Source organism: Varanus komodoensis, unplaced genomic scaffold, assembly GCF_004798865.1.
Source record: "Varanus komodoensis strain SLA01 unplaced genomic scaffold, ASM479886v1 scaffold5, whole genome shotgun sequence".
Taxonomy (NCBI): domain Eukaryota; kingdom Metazoa; phylum Chordata; class Lepidosauria; order Squamata; family Varanidae; genus Varanus; species Varanus komodoensis.
Window position 1 is genome coordinate 33,919,202 of NW_025336087.1, and position 25,443 is coordinate 33,944,644.

A 25,443-nucleotide genomic window follows, 5' to 3' on the forward strand; every position below is an offset into this window, starting at 1 on the left:
CAATATGACAGTGGAACCAGTTGCCTAGAGAGTTGGTGGGCTCTCTCACACTAGAGACATTCAAAAAGAACCGGGGCATCCATCTGGGTGAGATGGTGTAACTTGGTGTCCTGCAAACAGCAGACAGATGGACCTGATGGCCTTCATGGCCCTTTCCAACTCTCCTATTCTATGAATTTTTGAAGATTCACATGAAAATCAGTTGGTATTTGTGAGTACATACACATTTTTGCATGACATTTTGCCTAACAGACATATTTATATGAGCAGCATCCCTAACATAATTCATTTTAATGGTGTAGACCAGCAGTTATGACCATAACCATCTGAACTGAGAGAATTACAGGCAGCCTATGGAGGCCGGGAGGAGCACAGAGGCAAGGTCACTCACATACTCCTTTACCTCTGCATAGCATTTGGATGGCTGATTTTGACCATCTAAGTATGGCACCTTGGAGCAGGATGGAAGGCTGTGGCACCCCCAGGATATGTTCCCTCTTGGTGGGGCTGGTGTCCTCCCCTCCACACACCCCAAAATGCCGCCACAGCCCTTCTTCAAGGCTGCTGTTATGGCCTCGGAGAAGCATCCAGTGTGATTACTTCTGTGTCAGCTTATAGAGAGAGTGGAAGGGAGATCTGAGCATGGGGGACAGAGAGGTTTTCCAGCTTCATAGCTGGAATCCAAAATATCTTGTGGTTGTCTAGACACTGCCTAGCAGAATTTGGACTGTCCCATGGTCTTGTTTCCCTAGTATACACTATCTGTGTGTACACTTACTAATATATGCTAATATATGCATTTTTGTTGAAGAACTTCATGAACAAATTGGCTAAGTGAATTTTGAAGGATAACTGAATTCTAGTTCACACATTAGTTTGAAGTTGTGACATTAAGAGATCTCACATTAAAATGTGAACTAAATAAATGCTTCTACCATCCCTTTCCCCTGATAAAATTGGCTTGGGTGATTTCCCAGGAAGCTTCCTGAGAAAAAAAATATAGTTGGTGGGTCAAAGATGGCCTATGGTTAATAGTACCTGCCAAACTCTTAATGAACACCTTTAAAGAGAGAGAAAATGATTTCCAATGAATGCTAAGAATATGCTATTGAGTATTCTACCAGAAACTTTCCCAAGAATATGGGAGAATCATTTAAATATGTGATAACACAACAAAGTGGAAAACATAAGACTGTCCAGTTACCAAAGATTGTAAAAGCAAACTTACTATATATATTTAACTTAATAATGGAGACAAAAAATAAATTTTAAGTAAGGATTATTAAGCTGATACATCTTCTAATAAGTCATAAAAAGAAAATCCAGTTAATGACTCTAGTTACAAATGGGAAGCCTATCAATTTTTATGCTATTCGTAATTGAGAGGAAAAAAATGAAATCTTTGGCTATCATTAAGGCATAATGTAAACAATGACCATATTAGTATAATTGTTTTCTGAAAGAAGGAAGGAAGAGGAGGAAGAGGAGATGAAGAGAGGAAGAAAAGAGGGGAAAATATTTTTAATTCTGATTTGGTTTCTGGATATGTTCTGGGGTGAAACTTCCCATTTCTAGTTTTATAAGGAATTTTAGTACCAGGTTCCTTGCTAACTTTTTTCTTTCTGATGCTTTATGTGTTTCTTTCTGTTGCTTATTATTTACAAAAAATAATAATAAAAAGAGAGGGAAAATGCACTTTGATTGCCTCAGATCCCTTACAATATAGAGATGGAAGTAAGGGAAGAAATTGTATTGGTGTTTCTTCCAAAGGCACTGCAAGAGAATAATCTGGCAGAAAGTGTTAGCTATATACCTTCTTGATCCTTTAGATTCATAGCACACATACTTTTATAGGTACCAAGAAATGAATCTGCAAAATAAACACAAACTAAAGGGCAAACTAAACATAACAATCAATCTTGTAGCAGCTTAAAGGCTAACAGATTTATTTTGAAATAAGACATTATGGACAAGTCCATTTCTTCCAATGCAATACTAATTGATTTGTCTTCTATCACAGCATACATGCACACATCTTCCTATAATAAGAAGTTGTGCTTAAAGTTATAACTCAAAATATGAAGGTACTCAGCCTCTTTCTGATTTGCAGTATAGACTTCTACAGCTAGAAAACACTAACTCCTATTATTTATATTTAATACCATTTGTTTTTTTTTTTTTTTGTTTTCTTTATTATTCATAAGATTCCTTTAATGATCCTTAGGCTATATATGCAGGGAATTGAATTGCTAGGGATTAACAGATTCTAGCTGTTTCATACCGACTTTAGTCAGTGCTAGCTCAGTAGACTATTAGTACTGTGGCACTCTAGGGGTTCATCAGCCACAATTTTGCAAAGATACTCAATTCAGTTTAGTGAGCACAGAATATTAAACATGCATTCATAAATGTCACACTGTACATCAATAAAGAGTCTTCGGATTTTTCCCCTCCAATGAAGTTTCAGCATCACTGTTAGTTGAATGTCCATGTGTTGCAAAGCTGATTTTGACAAATAGCCACCTCTACCCAAATGGCTTGGGAACCATCCATAACACTTGGCTAATGAGAAATTTGAGTAAGGATGAATGATATTTAATGAGGTTAGCATGACCGGCAAAAACACAACAAATTCAGTCCTGTACCCACTTGCTTGGGAATAAGCTGCACTGAACTCAGTGGGAGTTACAGCTGAGTAGAGATGCCTAAGATTGCATTGTACGACTTTGGGACAACTAAGTAATAGATAGTGGGGTCCCACTGTGTAATCTTTGTTTCCAGTGTTCAATGAATTTGTGGAGAAAGGTGATAATTGCAATTTGTAGCTGTGTGTGTCAGCTAAAGCTTACATCTGGTGCATGTAAACCACATTTTGTAGAACTCTACAAAATGTAGAGTTTTTATATTTAAAACAAAGCATCAAGACATTTTTATCAAGACAAGGCTGCCGAACATGATGCAGTAAGATGCTCTGTCTCAAAATTATTATGAAGTCTCAACTGTGATAAAGTATTGCCCATACAGTAGACTGGAGTTCTGATAACTGAGAAACGCAAACATGAGTCCATAACTAGGGTGCTGGCTTTTCCTGAGATATTAACACATGCAGTATATTAAAACACAGAGAGACGTACATTTGGCAGACATTTGCATAAATGGCAGCATTTAAACATGGAGTGGTATTTATAGTTCAGACTATTATAACATTAAGTTTTCTTTTCACGCACAAAGCATTCTACCAGCAGGCCTCACTCTTTGTGATATGGTTGTTCTGCAACTGACCTGCATTCCTTTCAAAACCATTTAATCACACGCAGCTGACCAGCATTCCTTAAAACACACACACAATCAAAAACCCACCTAGTCAAGTGCATTTCAAATACCCCAAACAGTTATTTAATCACCATATATGTACAAGTGTGAAATGTCTGTTGTCCAAATATTCTTTCTAAAGCGTGCAGTCTTAGTCAGATGTTTCCAAAATAAACCCTGCACAGCATTTTTCCACCTCATCTCAAATCAGCACAATCCTTCCCAAAGTTCACAATCCTTCCAGAGTGAACTTTAGTTAAGTAAAGCAATCCCACCCCCCACCCCACCCACAACATGTTCTACATTCTTAATACTAAAATATATAGTTACTAATTCACTTCTTGGATTTCAAAAAAATGGTCCCAGGCTCCATTTCCCAGCTTTGGGCCAGTACAGTAAAACAAGAAGAACAGCATATTTCACACTCCCTGTCAAGATTTCAGTGTCGGACCATCTTGGAACAGATCCTTAAAACACTGTCCTTGCTTTATAGCATCTGTCCTGGTTTGGATGAATTCAATCTGCAATTAAAGTGGGCTAGTATACCTTGCAATAAATCATTTGGGGTTGCATCATATGTAACAAAACAATTTGGTTCCTTTCAGCTGTAATCCTGTACACTTCAATGAGTTTATTTCTGAGATAACAGGATTGCACTGTTAAACCCTTCCGCAAGGATGGGCAGAAGGCCAACTACAACCCTTCATGACCTCTGGTTGTTTCTAGTGAATCACCTATGCCAGCTGGTTGCAGTGATTGGTGTGAAGCAAGCTGCACTAGGTGGATCTGGGTCTAATCTCTTAAATCTCCTATTTACTTTCAGTATTTGTGTGGGCTCAGCTTGTGGAAGGGGAGAGCCAGGTTGTGTCTGTTGCTCCTCCCCTTAACTCCCACGCATTGATAGAAAAGACACATTTATTCTCAGTGGCCAACTCTTAAGAGCTTTATGGGGCTGCTTGGTGAAATTTGTTTTAGAGTGCAATTCATTGATTTAGTCCTAGTGCTTGGTTTTTTGCTCATATTAAGAGAATGATCTTATGGCCCTTAGAGAGTGTCTAGGAGGCCACAGGTTAATTTGGATTCCTGCATCTGAGGCCGGAAACAGAGCTTCAACCTTGGATCTGGGGATCTTCACTTTGATTCCTCTCTCCACCCTCTTGTAGCTGGTGCAGAAAGAATCGGGCCAGCTGCTTCCCAAAGGTTGGTAAGTTGATCTTGGAGGAGGGGTGAAGGGGACATCTGGGGGTGGGAGAGGAAACTGGGTTTTTCAGGATACTTTGTTATTATGGCCTTCTAGCAGAAATACACAGTGGGAACAGGGAGATGGAGGTGAACCCAGCCATAATAACAAAGCAGGGTTTGTTAACTACAAAAACTCATGAAGGGAACTCATAGTTTGGTGTTGGGTAGTAAACAAACCATTCTTTTTAGTGAGGATGGAGCCATACAAAATGACAACCCACAGTTCAACAATCCCTCAGATGTATTGGCCTACAGCTTCATCATCCCTTACAATCAGCTATGCTGGCTAGGGCTGATGGCAGTTGTTAGCCAAAACATCTGAAGGACCCAAAGTTGCCCAGCCCTGATTTAAAGCAATATAATTTAATTTATGTGAAACTGAGACACATAATGATGTCCATGCAAATTAAAGATTTTCCAATATAAAATTCATGCAGTGTAGAAAGTCCATCACAATTTATAGTGGCCCTTACTCTGAAACAAAGCTCAGAAGTAGAAAGAATGTCACCTGCAGCTGTAACTAAGTCCCATTGGGAAGCAAGATTTGCCTATGGTTTGGGTCCAGTGGTGCCATTCTGTTGATGAACTGTTTATTCCAGCAGGACTGGGAGGAACTGTTTCCTTCTCTCCCTGTAGCCCTTGTACTCCCTCAAAATCTGCTGTGGACGGCTAGGAAACCATCCCGGGCAGAATTTTGGATGGTGCGAAAGCCAATAGAAGTAGAGGAGGAAGAAATAAAGTTTCATTGTATTAGCAGAATCCTTGTTCAATTGTAGTTGGATTCAAACCTGGAAGTTCAGGCTACTTTCCATAACAGTAGCATGATTGCACAAAAAAAGGAATGGATAGCAGTTAAAGAATACCTCTATGGATTGTTGTCTTCTTTCTTCATGTTACTAATGTAGAATTTATTATGGTCAGAGATGGGTCAAAGCTGCAACTTAATAATATTCAAAGGACAAAGTTAAATAAATCTGCTGCCATGTTCACTTAAATAATACCATGATGTGCTATTTATTGCCTTTAAGACCTTTATTGCGTCACTCAGTAGAAAGGTCATTAAATGAATACTCAAGGTGGGCAGACTGCTCAGCTAAGAGTGTTCATTTCAGAATATTGTTTTGAAGTACTGATTAACCAATGTCAGAAATCGTGTATTATTTCTAGTTGTGCTACATAGGATATATGTATAATCAACATCTCAGCTAACAATAATGCTATCCAAACCCTTTATGTGCATAACATTAACCTTAGCTTGTGTCACATGCTATTTGAGTTTCAGCAGCATTTACTCATCAGATACAGAAAATCAAAGAATATCTGATTTCTGTTTTGAAATGTAAAAGCAAGCAAACAAAGAAAGGGATATACTGTAGGAAATTCTAAGAAAGCATAGAAAAAGGCATTCCAATCATGGGGGTGGAGGGAACTGGCCTTATCTAGATTAGGTAAAAAAGTTTTGTAAAGATATACGTGTATAAACTGTGATGTGATAGTATAACATATTTTAAGAGCCTATCTAGTGCAGCCAAAACAATACTTACTAAATACTTATTGTTTCTTTCCCCACTTCCTTTATCACGAGATTTGACCATGAAGTAATAACTGGGTTCAGACAACATGATAACCCACACCCAAGGGTTGAATATGGGTTAAGTATGGGTTGCCACTGCAATTGAACCCAGTTCAGTTGTTGTTGAACTGCAGGTTGTTGTGCTGTCTGAACACAGCTGTCCAAAGAAATCATAATTTGTTAACCATGAACAATCCATAAAAAGTACTTACGGTCTGTAGCAAGGTTGTGAACTTCTGTTGGTAAACAAGCCATAGTTTGTGAGCATGGCTGGGTTCAGTCAATTCTATCTCTGTGCTTCAACAAGAATCCACTGTTCAACGTTTTCCCATGCTCAGACTTCGGGTTCTCTTGTTGCCTGAACCCAAACATTATCCGTTACTAGGCTAACTCCATTATGAAAATGTTATTTCTACAAAGAAAGGACTGCAGCATGTAAGTGGATTGATCAGCTAGCTTATATTTGGCAATATACAGTGGATTCGATCCAGAACTGCTATTCAATCAATGGGAGGATAGTGCTGGCAGAACAGGACTTCCATGCTCTGTCATTCCTCTGAAGCCACCATGTGCCTTCTGGATGTGCTTTGGAGGATAAGGGGAATCTCTGGAGGAGATCTGGAAGGCCTGTGGAGCGGGAGGTAGAGGGAAGAGAACATTTAAAGTCTCATTCCACTAGCGGTATCTTCTGCAGGCGGAACAATTCTGGGTCAAAGCCAATATATATTGACAAAATTTGGACACAAGCAACATTTTTAACTTCAGCTAACTCTCAAAGCTATAAAATAAACTGTAGTTTTCTAACAAAGACAGTTAACATTCATTTAATGGAAATGTGCTTCATATATTACATTGGTGCCACCAATTCCATCTGTATCTTCTGGAAGGAAGCAAGATGTGTACTTTCCAAGGTTTTGACAAAGCCAAGAAACCTGGCTTTATTTTAAACAGATGTGGATGAATTTTGTTTAGTAATTTTCAGGTATTTTTAGTTTAATGCATGCAGCTATATAATCCATGTTTTATAAAATGCTGGAGTGTAAGAACTAAGAAATGCCTTAGTTCTCAGAACAAAAGTCCATCATATTGAGCATTCTGTTTCCAAGAAGTAGTCAGTCAGATGCCTGAGGGAAACTCACAAATGGGACATTGATGGCAACAGACATCCCATTTATTTCCATTTTCACATAAAAACTGTTAATGTTTGATCGTTTATATTGTTTTTCATTTGCACAATAGGTGATCCTGTCTTCTCACTGTACCTTGGATGCTAGAGTTTATCATAGCCATTCTACAGATGCAGTAAGATGCTATAAGATAGTGATTTTGCTCAAATCCACCCAGTGAACTAATGGCTAAATCAGGATTGGTGGCTGCATTTTCCAAGTCTAGTGCTCTATCTCAGAAAAGTGCAATTTTATTTTGCTATTGTTCACTTCTCATTAAAAACATTTTTTTCTTGACAAAGGTTAATAACATACTAGAAATATAAAAAGAGTTCTACTAGATCACATCAAGGGCATTTCTAGTCCAGTATCCTGTGTCCTAAACTGACCAACCAAGTGCCTGTGGGAAGGCATGGGCATCAGCATAACAGCATCCTTCCCCTGCATTCCCTATCAACTGGTGCAAGTATTCTACACTTCGGTCTTTCATCTCTCTTTGGCTTTGTACATGATATCCTGGCCAACACTATGGTACCTCATAGGAAAAACAATGAGGCACCATGTATATTCCTTATGATTAGGTGGGAATGTATAATCTCATATATGTTTGGAAAAGAACCACGGCCAAATGTCCCTCTTGAAGGGAACTTTGGGAAAGCACACTTGTTCTTCAGTCCCCAGATTTGCCGTGCTGCCCTGCTCATGCCACCGGTATTTTATACTGAGACAGTACGCACCTGTCAATCTGTTAATCCCCAGGAATTCCATAACTAGGAAGCTACCTGAGCGTTGCACAACTTCTCCAAAATACAAAGTGGTCTCCAAAAATACAGAAATGTGTTGTTTTTGCATCTGTATCACCCAATAGCCAAATCTCCCTGGAGTCCCACTCTAGTCACTGGATACTGAGAGTACATTCAGTCAGCCCATTTGGGAAGTTCTTGAACTGATGTATCTCAACAAGCAAGCAAGGCCAAATCATGTTGTCCTGACCCCTGACGTAACTCAGGTGATCTCTAAAGTCTTCTGTGCATCACTACCTACATACAGCTGTGTATGTGTGTGGGCCTCAATTCAAGCAGGTATTAAGGGACAGTGAATGACCTAGAAGGTGGTGCACCATCCTGTTTGCATGAGCGCATGCAGTCTGAGCCCACTTGCATGTTGACATAAGGATCTGTACTCTCTTAAAATTACGACACATGATCCTTCCTTTGTACATCCTGCTGTACAACTGTGCTACCACATTCATAATCAATATGTGTTATATGCTTCATTAGAATCAGGTGCTTACATAACTAGAAAATAGCTAGTGTGACTATTATTTGTGGTAGACCACAGAGACTATGGTTACTGATTCCATCATTTCCATTTACTATTAGGTAATACGTTTGCACTTGCACATTTAATATAAGACGAAACAGCATATTTTCTTGATGTTGCTGCTTGGTTTATGCAACAACAGCAACAATAGCACTAGTTGTACAACCAAGTGGAGGAATTCCAGACCTCCCAGAAGCATATATTGCCTGTCCATCAGAAAATGTATATTGTCCCCATGCTTAATTTCTAAACTGAGGAATATCCAGGCTCAAGCATGCCTTGAAAGTTCTTTAGCCTTGTGTGTGGGCATGGTTGTGGTTGTGGAGCGAGGCACATGGCATGTCATCAAAGCTATCCTCTTGTTTATTATTAATTCATGTGTTCTACAGCATGCTCTGGCACTAGAAAGCATTTCCAAAGCTAAGCCCTGGTGAGCACTTGCTCAGATTCAGCCTTCTCCAGCCCCTGCTGGTTTTGCCCATTAGCACACCCGTATGACATTCTCTGAAACTGCTCTGCTTGCATCCCTACTTTTAAAAATGAAAGCAGCACTTATATCAAAGAAGTCTGTTATATTATCCCACCCTTCCTAATTTTGTTGGTGAGGTATAGTAGCATAATATATACAAAAATATTTTTCTTTAAAAAATTACCAAAGTGACCAAGCATAAGTTGGTCCGGACCCAGTTTGTAATTATTTCCTTGCCTCTTTTCCCTTTGTTTTGAAAAAGGCATTATTAGTGTTCTTTAAAGAAGTTAGGAAAGGAAGTGCATTTCTTATGTTTTCAAGTGCCCAACTGACAGCCAGACAGAGTAGTATAGCAAATATATGTGTTAGTTAGACAAGGGTACCTGGATAAATAACTTCACAGTGCAGTCGTATGGCTGCTAGGGCCAGGATCCAAGCTCCAACCTCAGAAATGTGTTCCAGGGCTAGAGCTCTGAAGAGTTCTTTCCTCTCCAGCTGCAGCTCTGAAGTCACCAAAGCACCTTTGGAGCTGGCACTGGGAGAAGGGGCGTTCCGGGGGTCAGGGTTGGAAGGAGTGAGGTTCTGCCCGGATATAAGGAATCTGGTGTACTTCGGCCTCTCTTCCTTGCAAGCAGGCTAAGAGGGAGAGGAAGCTGAAATCAACCATTGGTGTGTTTTGAAGGGCAGGTGAAGCACAGAGGCAGGCCCTGCCTCCATGCCTCCCTGTGCTTGTTTACATGCCTGTAATCTACCATGTTCAGAGATTTATGGGCAACCACACTGGGTGGCACCCTTAGATAGTTTTACCTCTTTCTAGAATCTAGAACCAGTTTACTCTACTGGTTTACTATATATTCTGCAGATCCTAGCATCAGCAGCATTGGCTGCAATGACTATGACCTACAGCTCTTTCCAGCTATTGGACTCTTTTAGTTCCTCCTATCTCTGCATAAGAAAATCCTCTTACAATTAAGGAACTTTGAAAAACGTAGTTCTTGATGCACAGAGTGGCATATTACTCCCTGTACCCCAGTGGGGTGCCTGGGACATCATCAGTCTACTCAGAATCCTGCTTGTTCTGTTGTGCTTCTGAATGACTCCACAAATTTCACAAAATCATGCAAATCTGGAACCTGTGCAAAGTAACACAGATAACCAGGATAAATGTTTTCATGAACATCTTCAAATATGATCTATACTTTGGTCTCCTCTTGATTAGCAATCAGACTGGGGCCTCCTCACACCCCAGAATTTCCTACAATTCTAAGCCCTAAATACCAAGTTATGGTATTAATGCATTAATACACATTTGCCAGGATAATCAAATCAGAAGACTATTCTGTCAATCCTAAGATTTATGTCTGTTGAACCCATTCAATTAGTGGAAGTTTTGCCATTAACTATAATGGGATGGATGGAGACAAGGTAGAAGTTTTCTGTCCATATAGTTCTGTCCTTTTTTTACCTTAAATGGCCCAATTAAAATAGCCACTCGAGATGTACCAGATAATCCGTACTAAATAAACCAAAAAGTCAATATTTATTTGAAAGCAAACAAAGCAGTATCATCCTCATCTACTCATTAATTGCAGCTTGGAAAAAAAACTTCTTTTATTTATGATCTGATCTGGCAGAGAAAATACATTTTGCTTTGTACAAATGTTGTATTAACCCATTATGTTCTTACTGCTTGAGGATGCTGGAGACAGCTTCTCCTCCTCTGTGGCCTTCATTAAGTTCCATGAAGAAGAAAGCAAGCAGCTTTGAAAAGTTTGAGAATCCAGTCATAATAACCCCATGAAAGTTCTGTCTTTGGTATCACTGAGAATCATGTAATCATAGAATAGTAGAGTTGGAAGGGGCCATGTGAATAAGAACTGCCTGGTTTCAAAAAACCAGTTCCTTTGCATGGAGAATATCTTAAGCACCAAATAATCTGGAAAGTCAGTCATACAACCCTCCCCTGAACACACACACAGACATGGGGGGGGGGGGAGGAGAGTTGGAAAGGGCCATGAAGGCCATCAAGTTCAACCTCCTGCTGTTGCAGGTCATTAAATTACACACCATCCCACTCAGATGTCTGTCCATTTTCACCTTGAATGTCTCTAGTGTGGTAGAGCCTATGACCTCTCTAGGCAACTGGTTCCACTGCCATATTGCTCTGACAGTGAGGAAACCTTTCCTGATATCTAGCCTGAATCTGGGTTGTCGCAGCTCGACTTGATTATTCCATGTCCTACACCATGGGTCCTTAAACTATGGCCCACGGGACGGATCCGGCCCTCCATGGCCATCCATCTGGCCTGTGCCACCATGCGAGCGGCGGGGCAGTGGCTTGCTCAATCAGAGATGGTGAGCTTGCTCACTAGATGGTTTTGAACTCTCTGGGAGATCTCTGAGCGAGCCACCACCTCGCGCACCCGATGCTGCCTCGTGCATGCCTGAAGGCACCTCACCGGCCCGCAACAGTCACTGCAGCCTTTCAACTGGCCCCCTATCAAAAAAGTTTGAGGACCTCTGTTCTACACTCTGGTATCAGATCTTGACCTTCCTCTCTGTGACAGTCTTTGGGGTACTTATAGAGGGATATCATGCCCCCCCCCCTCAGCTTTCTCAAGGCTGAATATGCCCAGTTCTCTCAGTTTCTCCTCATAGGGCAGTGTCTCCAAACTGTGGGTCATTTTTGTTGCCCTCCTCTGGACTCTTCCTAATTCCTCATAAATACTTCCACTTGATCACATTATCAATATTTTCTGGAAAAGTCTGTTCTGATGACGTAATGCAGTGATAATGGAAAGTGTAGCAGCTGTGGCCCTTCTGCTTGTCATTGGCTTAGTGCACGGGTAGGCATTCTTTTTGCCCTCAGGGGCCACATAAAGTAATGAATGGCATGCCAAGGCTGCATGCCAAGGGTAATAGTGGATGGCGCCTGGCTTTCCCTCCCTTTCTCTCTCAAACAAAAGTAAACACACGCGCACACACATATACACACACCTCAGTGCACAGGGATGGGAGTGTTTAAGCTGGTGCACTCCTCATTTGCTTTCATACTAATCATCCAGCAGCAGGGAGAAGCAGAAGAAAATTACCTGGAGAATGGGAAATGGCGCTGCAGACTCCATGTGGCCCATGGGCCATGGCTTGCCCCTAAGTGATTAAGTGGCTCTGAAGTCCTAGAGGGCTTTCCAGTCTATATAGCCAGTCAGCAAAATAGTATGAAGGACTTTGGAGGAATTAAAGTCTGAATTCCAAGGTTCATGAATAGCTTGGGTTAATGAATTCACTTCATTCTCCCCAGACACATGGATTTTCAAATGACATTTTAGAGATGCTGATCACTTAAGCTGTTTCAGAGCCCTGGGTGTGAGAGTGTGTGTGCGCGCATGTGCGCGCATATGACACTACATTTCTCTTCCAAGCAAGAACATTAATATGCAATTCTTGAAGCTTATATTATGTGATAGGATTTTCCACAGCATATAGCAGGGCATCAATATAGTAAAGGCATTGTACAATATTGAGTCATTTCGGCAATCAGTGCAGATGGGGCTACTCAAGGGAATATGGAACAACACAAGCCAGGAGAAGGCACCAGGATGAATGGAGGAGTCTCCGCCTTCTTTGTGGACTAATCACAGCATCAGGAAGCTGAAAAGAGCACTGAAACAGGAGCTGATAAGGCTTTTCCTGTACTTCCCGCAGCTGCAGTTTCATTGCGCCACTAAGTGAGACAAGCACTGAAAGCAACAGGGCAACTTGTTGAAAAATGTGGCTGCAATATTGAAACATCTCTTTGCGGATACGGTGCTGCACCCGTGTAGACAGCCAATGCGGAGTCCTGCCTGGAGGCACTGTGAATAGGATGGGAGCTGCTCTTAAAGGGTAGAGCCGTGTGGAAGCATCCGAAGCCACATCATGTAAATGGTTTGTATACTGCCAGAAGGATATCTTGGACGTGGGCCAAGACAGGCAGCTCCTAACAGCTGAGGCCAGCCCTGGACACTTCTGTCAACTCCTGAGAGAGGAGGAAAGCTTTAATTAAGGCACAGGCAATTGTGCTAGACCAGGCTACTTAGGTTTACATGCAGGTTTGGGATATGTCTCCTATTTTAAGGGGCTGCCCCCTTTTCTAGAATGTGGTAGCTTCACTGACCATAACCAGTGTCCCTTTATCTCTACAGTAGCATAAGTAGGAATGTTAAAAATATGTTTCTTGATGTTTCATTCTGATGAGGACCCTCTCCCATGAAGAGAAGTCACGTGGAGGGAATGTACACCAGCCTGGTCAAGAAAAAAGGGGGTCGAGAGGAAGAAAAACTGATGGAGAAACTAGAATACAATACAGAATACAGGGTGGGAGGGGATAAAATGACAGGAAGAGCAAAGAAAGAAAAACGCCCGAAGGAACCAAAATAGTGTGTGAATGGAGCAGGAGAGGAAGAGGAATGTCAGAGAAAGAAAGATGGAAGAAAGTGTGTCAGATGGACGCACATGGAAAGTGTGTCAGAGAAAAATCCAGGACCAGGGGGGTGCTGTGCAACAGAGAGGAAGAGGACTGTAAAGGAATGCGTGCCAAAGAAAAGCTGGAGAGCTGGGCGAAGGAGGAATAACACGGGAAAGGCCAGGAAAGACGAGAAAGAGCGAGAGCGCAACAGAACGTGTGTCGCGGAGCCGGGGGGCGGGGGGGCGAGGAGCGTACGTGTGTGTGTGTGTGTGACGGGGGGGCAGAGCGAAGAAGTGAGCAGCGGGCGAATGAGTAGGAGAGAGTGGGAGCGCGTGGCCGGTGAGGGGCGGCCCGGGGAGGGGGCTTCGAGGGGCTGCTTCGGCATCAAGGGCTGTCCGGGTGGGGAAGCTCCAGACGCTCGCGCTCCGCGCCGAGAGCAGGAGCGAGCGAGCGCGTCCGCTTGACCATCACCACCACCACCACCACCACCGCTCTGTCTGCCCTTCCTCCTCCTCCTCCCTCAGGGCCTCCCTTTGAAGTCACGTGGCCGCCCCCTCCCTTCTCCCCAGCCCCCCGAATTCCCGGCGTGGGGAATGGCCTCGGCTTTATTGTGACGCAAGCAGCCGAGGAGAAGCCGGCGCTCGCGTCCCCAAACCTGCCCGGGCCGCGTTGTGCCGGAGGAGGCAGACGGCAGCAGCGGCAGGAAAAGCGGGAGCTGGCGGCGCAACGGCGGTGAGTCCCTGGAGGTGGCGGAGACGCAGGAGGGAGCCCCGGCAGGGTGAGTGCAACTTCCACCTGAGGGAAGAAGCGAAGGGGAAGCTCGAGCGGCTGCCACAAGTTTGCACTGGGGCGCCCGCCCCTTCGGCTGTCTGCATGGAGGGGAAGGCGGCAGCGGAGGCGCCGAAACGAGGAGGGCTTGCGTGGGACTCCCCGCCGCCCCTGCCCCTCTCGGGGTCTGCGGGAGAGACTCGCCCTAACGGGAATCGCTTTGGCGGTGATGTCTCTATAGTAACGCCGCAGCTGAGGGGCTCTTTGAACAGAGGGAGTCTCACGCCAGCAGCAGCACCAGCAGCTGCTGCTCCCGGGGCGGAGGGTCCCTCCTGCTGCCTGCGTTTCTGGGCTCTTTTGCCTCCTCTTTTGTACCCTCTTTTCTTTTCCGCGGAGCTTTCTGTTCGTGTGGAGCAGTTTCCTGCCAGTCCGGAGGGCTCTGAATAAAACTGGATAGCCAAAATGGGACTGAACATCGCATGCAGCAAGGAAGGCTCTCAGCCAGAGAAGGGAAAGGGGTGTGTGAGGGAGCGAGAGCGAGCGGGGGAGGGAGGGAGGGAGGGAGGGAGAGGTGTCTTTATCTCTCCAGGGTGCAGAAGGATTATATAGCCATGCACTCTGCAAGAGAGAGGTTCGTAAACTACTTTGAAGCCGTGCATAACCAGGTAACAGCTAGAAATTAGCAACCCAAAACTAGAGATCAATGAAGGCTTTTTTAATGCACTCCTTCCTCCCTCTCATTTATAACTCCGAACTTTGACATCTGCAAGGCACCTTTTTCTGTGGGGCAACAGCTTCTTACAGTGCTCTGGTGAATCGTTCCCCCCTGCATATGCACACAACCCCCCCTTCCCTTAGTTTCCTCTCCTAGTGTTGTGTGTGTGATTTAAAGAAAATGTCTGCAAGGTGGTGAGCAGAGCAAACATTTCCTTGTATCTATTATCAAAATACCATATTCTACCTAATGGTGTTCGTTTGTTTGAAACCCACAACATTTTAAGGGTGGGAGAACAGTGGGATATTACTGGCAAAAAGTAGTTTCCACAGGAAATGTTAGCATTCTTTGCTATAGTCTGCTGTGCGGTGAAGGAGTCCTCAGAAATAACCACGGTTGACAATGTTCAATGGTATTTGAGCAAAACCTTCAAATATAATTGTTTTTTCCTGCTGTATGTTTTGCTTGCATGAGAACAACTGGTGAGGGAACATGCCATAGTCCTGCTGTTCTTTTTTATTTCCTTGGGTTTTTAAGGGAGCAACAAGAATCTAATCAGCCTGTGGTTGACAGATGCCAATCCAAGAACACGAATGTTGAGGCTTCTAAAGAATAAAAGCAAAAGAGGAGCCAGCCTGGTGTAGTATTCTGTTAATGAAAATCGGTCTGGATATGGGTGGCTTTACTAGTATTAGCATATACATGATGTCAGATCTCGAAAGTGCCATAGTAAAATTTATTTGAGTGCCATTTCTCCATGAAATATGGAACCAGTGCAAACATTGCTGTTCTTGTCTGATCCAGATATCTCTTAAGGGAAGAGTATTGTAAATACTGAATATATTCAGCTTACATATATGAGAATTTAAAAGAGAATTGGAAATAGATTTACTCTTGTTGTTACTTATGAAAAAGAAAAGAGGCAGAAAACCTCAGCTGTAATTTGATGCCATTACCTACACTTCAAACTCATTGACTTCTATGTGGAACTGAGTGCAGGAATGCCACAATATAGCAGTGCTTTTTCGATAGCAGTTAAATCCATGGCTCCTTATCTTCCTTGGAGTTCAAGGCTGCATTTTATTTATTTATTTATTTATTTTGCCCATGGGAGTGTTTCTATTGGTCTAAAAAAACCCTTGATACATTAAGAAATGAGTAGTGAGCTACTCAGGGAGCAGGATGACACCTTTATGCCATATTTTATGTAGAAGAAAAATTGAGTATGAGGCACACTTAAAACCTTTATTCAAGCCCATCTATGGCAGGTTAGTTGCTCAAACCATGTGGTCAAAACCTGAGTCTTCTAGAATATAGTTAAAACAGTGGCATTATGAGTCAGAAGGAGATAATAATTCCAGTTTAATGCAGAATAAGTCTTCAGTTTGTTTGCAGTTTTATTTATGTTCAGTGCTTACTCTTTTGTAGTACAGATGTTTTTTTTTTCAGTTGTCTAGCAACCAAAAGGGCATTCTCACTTCCCTATATAGTTATAGCATGTCTTACTTACTTGAGTTATGCGGATTATTTTCTTGATGTATTTCTTAAACCATGCAGTACTGATTTGTAACATGTACCCCTGTTGTGGTATATTTTTCTTTTGTTCTGCACCTCTGCTAGTAACATACTGTTGTATACATGGCATTCATTATTTCTGACTGTGCCACATGGTAGGTGCAAACTCATTCCAGTCTGTTGATCTTTATTTTATAATCAAATTGTTCTGTTTGGACATGGGAATTCCAATTTAAGATCTTTGTTCATCTCTGCAGTTCACTGTGTGGCAACCAACATGTCACCAAAAGTCATGTTTAGAAAGCCAAACTGCTCTGGAACAGGGGGACTGTGTAAGCCTTAAGTCTGGATTCCACATTTTGGATGCAAGATCATAGTGGTTTGGCAACATGGTGCTCATGGGCACCAAGACACCCCCAAACACCTTTCTTGGTACCCACTGACATGCCGTGCTCCTCCTACTTTAACTCACATACACATTTTCCTAATGGCAGCTAGGACCACTTTAAAGTGAAGTTCTCTAGCAGCTGCCATTTTCATTTCCCATGAAAGCCTCTAGATCATATGTCATTCTTAAGAAATGAAAATGGCAGGCAGCTGCAGGCTGATACTTTCCTTTGCAGTGGGTGCAGCCATAAAAAAAAGGGGGGGGTAGAAAGGGCTCCTATCATTCTGTCTGCTAACCTGGGGGTGGGGCTAAAAAGAGGTGCAGCACACTAGGGAGAGCATAGCAGGAACTATGAGAAGCAGCCATGTGCCAGCTGGAGGGTCAAGGAAGGCAGCAGGAAGTCAATAGGGAAGAGTGTTTGGGAGAGGAACAGGGAACCACTGGGGACTGAAGGAATCAGCCAGAAGTGACCTGGAAGGGGGTGGGAAGGGTCATGTACTTATATGTCTGAATGGATGGGGTCTTTGCGTAGGAACTGTTTAGGGTAGACTTTGGAAGGATTTTGAAGAAGAGTGGGGTTTCGTGGCTTTCAGTGAGGAGGAGAAGAGAGGCGTGTATGCAAATGTATACAATGGATGCATGTACAATGGATGCATGGGGTGCTTGCATGTGGATAAAAGGATGGAGGATGGGAGTGATGGCTATTTGGAATGTGTGTTTGTGAGAAAGGGAATCTGGGGCTGATCCAGACTGAAGAGGAAAAGGAAAAAAAATAAGTTTAAGGGGGTTAGGGAGAGGAAAGGAAGAGTTGCCTTCTGTGAAATAGGTTTCTGTTGGCACTGGAAATGGTAGGTTCATCTGTCTTGTTTGTTGGTGCCCAAAACCCACCTCTGCCTTCTGCCCAGTCTTTTAGGCAGTTTCCTGACCCTTGCCCTTCTGTGGTGGTGCCCAGGACAGTTTCTCAATTTGCCAAATGTGCCCATAAGCCCAAAAAGGGTTACCCACACGGTTGTATTTCTGCATTTGTGTCTTACCTAGAGTCATATACTCAGTTGTTACTGTTGATTTTTAAGAGTCCTAGGATGTGAGGTGTGCATGCAAAGGTATCTGTGCAGGTAAGTCACTGAGGAAGGATCATAATTGTGTGATCTTTCCATGTTCCACCACCTGTTGACTCCTGAGTTTGCTGTACATGAGCCTTAGGCTTATCTCATAGCTTTACTGACTATGCAGAGTTATTTGTGATGATAAAGCAACACTTATCAGCCCCCTTTGGAAGGAAAAGAAGGTACCAGTGTTTTGATGATGACGATGACAATGACGATGAAAGGATTGCCTAGCAAGGTGGCCTTTGGCCTTCCCATATATTCATTAGGATGATGACTAGACCACACTTGAACAATTCCATGATGTTCACAGTAGACCTTTTATATGTAATGAGTGGAAAGAAAGGTCAGGCCTGGCCTTGTCTCACTGTTTGAGAAGTTCCTGTTAAGTATGTCAGGATCAATCCTTATATTCTGCCCAGCTCATCTGTGGGTCACTCAACCCATGAGGCAGCTATAATGTGAGAATCCTTACCATATGGATCAACACAACCAACAGAAAGACACCATGTCCTATCTCAGTCATTCCCAATGAGAGCTAGCAGTGACATGAACATTCTTGATGTGCTTACGGTTATTTACATAATATTGTGGTTCCTTTGATAATAAGCCAATCAATTGGATCCACTGACACAAAGAAGTATTATGGCAACTTTCACAGTGCCATAACTTAAGAACAATCTAAGCTATATAATATGTGATCACACCATGCCATGGCATGCATGTACCATTAAGTTAGATAAATAGAGCATGCATTGTGCAGTAGAAAGGATATAGTAGCCAAATATAAATGAAAAAAGAAAATTTAGAAATATCTAGACAGTTCAGAATTGGCATGGCGGAATTACCATCTAATTAAAAATACCAACAAGGAAGAATCTAGTTCTATTAGAACCTAATAATGCTACAAAAATATGCAATAGGTTTATCTGATTTTGTCATATCTACGTTTCACAAATGAATGCATTATGATCTGAGGGAAATAATCATCTTTGCCTAGCTAAGATACAGAGTGTTAAAAAAAGAGTGTTTAGAAAATAGAACACTTCGCAGGAAGATCAGTAAAAGTACTTTTACAACTATTTCTGCCAGCTTACCAATGATGAGAACAAAGCCTGGAGAAGGATGGGTCATTGATAGATCCTGGGGTGTCTTCACAAAGGTTTGGAAAGAACTAATACGAGACTGCTTTCTGAAACTTGCTGAGGTTCATTGTAGTAACTTAGACCTGGGAAGAATGATAGAGCTTGTTGCTGCAATTGTATTGCACCTTGAAGATTCGTAAATTACACTCCAAATTATTGTGATTTCACAACCAAAACTTCACATTTCCCCTTTGGAAAGGAAGAACATTGGTAGCAGGCACTAATTTTGCCTTCCTGTTTAAGGCCAGCCAGATATTGTGAACATCTGAGTATTACAAGGAAAGATGTGTTGATTGTACATGAAAAATGAGAAATTAATTTGATTCATGCTTCTAGCTTCCTTGAACAATGGGAAGTACCATGACAGCATTCCAGACTTAGTTATCTTTGGGGGTGTATTGGGGTTTTTATAACATTCATTATTCTGAGAAATAGGGGTTGAACAGCTAGCAAGCAACTAAGCACACTTTTTTAAAGCTAAAGTCAATCTGTTTTCTTTCTTACTCTTATAACTGGCAGCCCATGGGCTAAACAACACATGATCTGTCAGGGATGAGAAGGAAAAAGCAGGCATGTTGCCAGTTGTGTGCCATCACTTTTGCTTTTACTCAGCAACTCACGAGTGGCTCTGACATAAATTGCTTAAATTACCATCCAAACCCAGACCACTGGTGGTTAACCCATAGTCTTTTTTGGGGTTAACCACTCACTTGTTTAGCCCCTGCACAACCCAGTGATCTGGGTTTGGATGGCATACTCAGCAACCTACAATAGAGCTGCTTGTGGGTTGCTGAGTAAAAGTGGAAGTTTTGGGTGAGCCCATCAGCTTTCTCCCACTCCTCCTTGGGAGTCCATGGGTTGTTATTACATGTGAACTGGGTATCAGTGAGTATGAATTCACATCCATTAATTAGAATTCAGTTAATAACCAAGCCATTACAAAGGGAACAGGAAATGTTGAATCATGGACAGCAGTTTCCTTAGCATGGCCCTTTAATGCATGCTCAGTTGATAGGTGGGAAGAAATGTTGATTCTGCCTTCAAGACTATCAGAAAGGTTTTATTTGCTTCCTATATACGGGTCACTTTTTTCCTCCTTTCACATAAGTGGTATAGCTGTGTATATACTCACATCTAACATGAAAATCTGAAGAGGCCACTTGCAGCAATTTGTGTGGTAACATAGACTCTCTCTAATTTTTCTAATCAGGAAAGTGGGTGCCCTAAACTCTCAAGGTTCCTGGCTTACACACTGCAATTAACCATGTGCTTGATGAAGGAAAAAAGGATACACTGAAGTTAGGTGAATGTGAAATGTGAATCCAACTTCTGTAAGAAATAGCTAAGCATTGTATTAATTTGAGTTAAGCACTTGATTAACATCTGAGTTAAGTCTACATTATCTGAGTTAAATCTAGAAAGCACACCTAGAAGATATTCTTCCTGAATATTCTTTTCTCTGTTTATTTCTCCATAACAGGGCTTGTCATTTTAAATCTAATTTAATTTCACTCTTGAATCTAACTTGGTTCTGGGCACCAAAATTTAAAAAGATGCAGAAAAATTAGAAAGCTTCCAGAGAAGGGTAACAAAAATGACCCAGGGTTTGGAAACACTGCCCTATGAGGAGAGACTGAGAGAAATGGACATGTTCAGCCCTGAGAGCTGAGAGAACAAATGTACCTCTGTTGCAAAGAGGAAGGTCAAGATTTCTTCTTGTTGACACCAGAGCGTAGGACACAGAATAATCAACTCAAGTTGCGGCAACATAGATTCAGGCTAGATATCAGGAAAAGTTTCCTGTCAGAGGAATACAACAGTGGAACCAGTTTCCTAGAGAGCTCACGGGCTCTCCCACGGAAGAGAAATTCAAAAAGAAACTGGAAAGTCATCTGAGTGGGATGGTGTAAATGGGTGATCTACACAGCAGGGGGTTGGACCCGATCACCTTCTAGGCCATCCAGGTCTTTGATTCTATATGTGTTCTGTACCCAGAATTGCATGCTTTCTCACAGCAAATATTGCAATGAAGATTTGGAGGAATTAAGATCTCTGTTAAAGAGCATGGAAGCTTCTAGCCCTTTAATGAGATGCAAGCTTTTTAATGAAAAAAGCAGAAAACAGACTCAAAGAGTGACACAGCGTTGAGTTTTTGACTGTCTCATAACAGATTGTGTGAAAAACTGCTTGTCAAGACATGCCCTGAATTGATATCCTTGAATGAATTGATACCCTTTTGTGATGTGTGGTATTCATTCTCTCTTCTTGCAGAAAGCACTTCTGCTTTTTCAGTGAGAGAATGAAGGGGAGTCATCCATTCATCCATGACTGTGCTTGCAGTTTATCTCCCATGACCAATTGTTCCCAGAAGGAAATTAATGCCCATCAAGTGACAGACATGAAGACAAAAAGTAACTGCTTGGGAATCCTTATTATTGTGTGTATAGGGATGGGCGTGCACGTTTTGTTAGGGTTGGTCAGACTGTAGCTTACTAATGTTAACCTTGGCTTGAAATAGTTGATTGATTGTTTTAATAAGTTAAAGAATGAGCCAACTCTTCAACTTTTTATCCAACCATTCCTTATATAAGATAGTTAAGCTGAAATACTTGGGCTTTGTCCATGTTAGGAGTAAAATTCACAGGGAACAATCTTGCCAGGATTAATTACTTTTAAGTCCCGTTGATTTCAGTGACAAAGAACTAAGTACATGCATGATTTTTCAGTAGACATGAATGGGCCTTGGGCCAACTCTAATGATTCAAATTCTTCTACACAGAACAGCCCCATGTAAGCATCTCATTCAAGAGAGGTGTATCTAATTCAGCATCTACCTAGATATAGATGCTGCTTTCTAGCAGAAATAGATGGAGCCATGGTGCTCCCATACATTCTTTGATGAACTGGTATCTATAATCATGAATATTCAGACTCAAATCCTAGTTAGTAAACAGGGCTACATCCCCATTACAAGCTCTGATTCTGCACCCTGGCCATATTGTGTGCATATTCTCAACTTTAATTTGTTTGTGTATACAGTTACTTGTTGAGTTAGATGGATTTCTAAGTGAGATATGTATATGGCATACATGCTAGGAAAACAGCAATTATTTAATTAAAATGAGGTTAAGACAAATTGAATGTTACTGCTTTTTGTTATTTGTAAATGTAAGTGATTTTTCTATCAGAATGTAAAGAAAAATTAATATTAATTGACAGGAGAGGGTGGGGCAAAGAGGCCTGCAAATCTCAGTAGAACTTCATTATTTAAACATTTTGAATTTGGCACAGCTGATGCATTTAATCCAGGGCACTCTTGACAGAAGAAATGCACTTTGGATCTCGCAGATCCAAGAGTACCTCCAGTGCATCCCCATCTCAGATCATCCAAGTAAGGGGCTTGTGATCAGCGGGAGTACCATCAGCACTAGATGTATACACCATGAACCAAGAGCTTCTGAGGCTGGCAGGCACCTGACCAGCAGGGGGCTTCTCTGCTGGTGGAGGAGCATTTCTGCCCCATCCTAACTCTGCGTAGACAGCTGTTTACAAGAGACAGAATTATGCTCTAGGTTATTGATACTTACAAATTGTATTACATGCACAATATGTTTTACCAATTTATAATAATAAAGCTGGTTTAATGGAGAAATACAAACTATAAAATGTTTGCTAGTAATGCAATCAGTTGCTCACCTCAAATACAGTATTGTAATTTCATCTACATACCAGTGTTATATTTCCAACAGCATATGGCTAAAATTACCTAAAGCCAATCAGTTTGATTTAGTTGTTGTGGGTTTGCTACAGATATTGTTGTGGTCTATACAAATACCATTTTTGTTTTGTTTTGATAACAATAGTAACAAGTTGTTTTGAACACTCCTATGAGTGTAGTGTGAACACTGTGATGACAATTTTTATATTGCACTTGACGGTTTTAATTTCAAACAATGAAAAAATAATTGTAAGTTTACTAGTTGTTTCCCCTAAAGCGTGCATCTAAATGTGATGTTTTTCTATGCATGCTGGGATGCTGGCATCTGTTGAACAATAATGGCTGTACTACTTTAGAAATGAAGCACAAGTGAATTACAGGGACATTTAAAATTCATAGACTGAAACATAGTACTTTTTTAAATTCTAAATTTTATGGTTTAAATATCCTAAGAGACTTTTAAGATGCATTATATTTGTGTACTAGTATGTTTGTTTCCTGCAATCATGTGCTCAACCTCTCAGGCTGCCCCATTTTTTATGATACCATTAACTGATCTGCTGTGCTACAGACTGCTCCAACTATGGACCAGTTTCCAGTCTCCCCTTTTTGGAGAAGGTACACAGATGAATGGTGGTTGCTGACCTGCACATACTTTTGGCTTTTGTTGGTTGTCTGGACCCATTGTAACCTGGCTTCTGGCCAGGGTTTGGTAGTAAATCCCTTTTGAAAAACTTTGTTGTTGTTGTTGTTGTTGTTGTTGTTGTTGTTAGTCGTGAAGTCGTGTCTGACCCATCGCGACCCCATGGACAACATTCCTCCAGGCCTTCCTGTCCTCCACCATCCCCCAGAGTCCACTTAAGCTCACATTGAAAAATGTATGCCAAGTCAATGATGGAGAAGTGTGACCCTACAGATTCTCTTGGATATCTTATTTGTTTAGATGGACCACAACATGGTTCTAGATTGTCATTCTGGCATGGATGTTTTGGTCATGAAGCTCTGGTTGCTTTGGTATTGCTTGATAGAATGCAGTAGGAACTGGTATTGGACATCTTTGTGCTTGTCCCATGGTGCATTGGATAGTTCCATTGCTTTATCCATAATTTTATTTGGTCTTAACATTTACATGAAGCTGCTATCATCAGAGACAGTGTTGGAAAGGTGCCCAGATTCAGTAATAGGTTGGGTGAGCAGCAATACCTTCAGGTTCAGACAAGTTACAGATTCTATTGAACAGTGGTTAAAATGGCCAGGGTAAGTAGTAATTTGCACTGAGTTGCTCTCTTGTTAGGATTAAGATTACAGTTAGCTCTTCATTTGGATATTATGGTAGGGTAACTCAAGATGAAGCCACAGAACTTCCTGGAAAGCCGAAAAGTCATCATTCACAGTAAGTAAAGCCTTAGGGATTGTTCCGTCTGCATGGAGATACCTCTGATACTGGAGTAAGTGAGGAAGCTTTGTTGAAAATGCCATGTATACATCAGCTTGCATATGAAACTTTGATTCAGGTCATACTATTTCAGTTTCAGTATAAAGCCTCCCATGCAAGGTTGAATATGTCTTTTTAGAAAGTTAAGGTCGCATTCATAATCCTGGTGTAACATGAAACGGAGGTCCCAGTGAGAATTACTTTTGAAGTGGCTCAAGATGCCCAAGATTAATTTGTCAGCATGATGAAAGTGCTAATGGAATTTTTAGAAATGCTGTTGACTTAGCTGTTTTTAAGCCCTTGGAAATTGGGAAAATTAAAATTAAAACAACTACATAATGCTGTCAAAATTGGAAGAATAACAATAAGGCAAACCTGGATAAATTACATTCTTTTTGGCATAAATTCATAAACAGAATGTTCCAGGAATATGTGCTACAGAAGCCGTGGTCAAATCAACAGGAACTGTGCAAGACTGCAGTAAGAATTAGTCTCATTCCAGTGAAATGAATGAGATTTATATGTTTTAAAAACTCTTTAGGATTAGGTCCCAAGGCTATGCTGCAAAAAAAGTGCTTGAGTGGGACAGCATCATGTCGAAGGATTAGGCCAAATGTAAGCAAATGTGCATTATGGGGCCCTCATACTTGAAGCACAGTATAAACTCAGTAGAGTGGAATTTTTGTTGGTATCCACAAATATATACTTAAATTAATTAGGGTTGAGAAATCAGATGTCAACAATGCACAAAGAATCCACAGTGAATGAACAGTTTTCCAGGTCTTTTGCACTGTTCCTATATTACTATTTTAAAAAATTGTCAATTGCCTGCTTCAAGGCCTGGTCACAAATAAGTATGTGCCCTTACTGAGATTTAAGACTGGATAAAGTTGCCTTCAACCTAGAGCAACTGCAAATGATCTCAAGGGAAAAAAGCTGGATCGGATTGGAATAATGCTGACTTGGAGTGCTCCAGAAAGATGACTCCTAATGCTACCATTCAAAAGTCATTGTGCAGTGAGTCTAAGTTTCCCTCCTTAGTGGATTTTCTGTGGTAAGAAACATGGTGGAAGAAGTGTTTAGGAAACAAGAGAAGGTCACAAATTGAAGGCAATTTTGTC

At 41.5% G+C, this 25,443-nt stretch overlaps 1 protein-coding gene across 1 annotated transcript in view; it reads left to right on the top strand.

Annotated features, from left to right (window-relative positions):
• Window positions 1–12,852: 12,852 nt before the first annotated feature.
• Window positions 12,853–25,443, top strand: part of LOC123031250 (synuclein alpha interacting protein) — a 114,846-nt gene continuing 102,255 nt past the window's right edge. The window contains exon 1 of the mRNA XM_044445959.1: window positions 12,853–13,012. The gene's annotated coding sequence lies outside the window, so the exon portion shown is untranslated. The remainder of the gene's footprint in view (window positions 13,013–25,443) is intronic.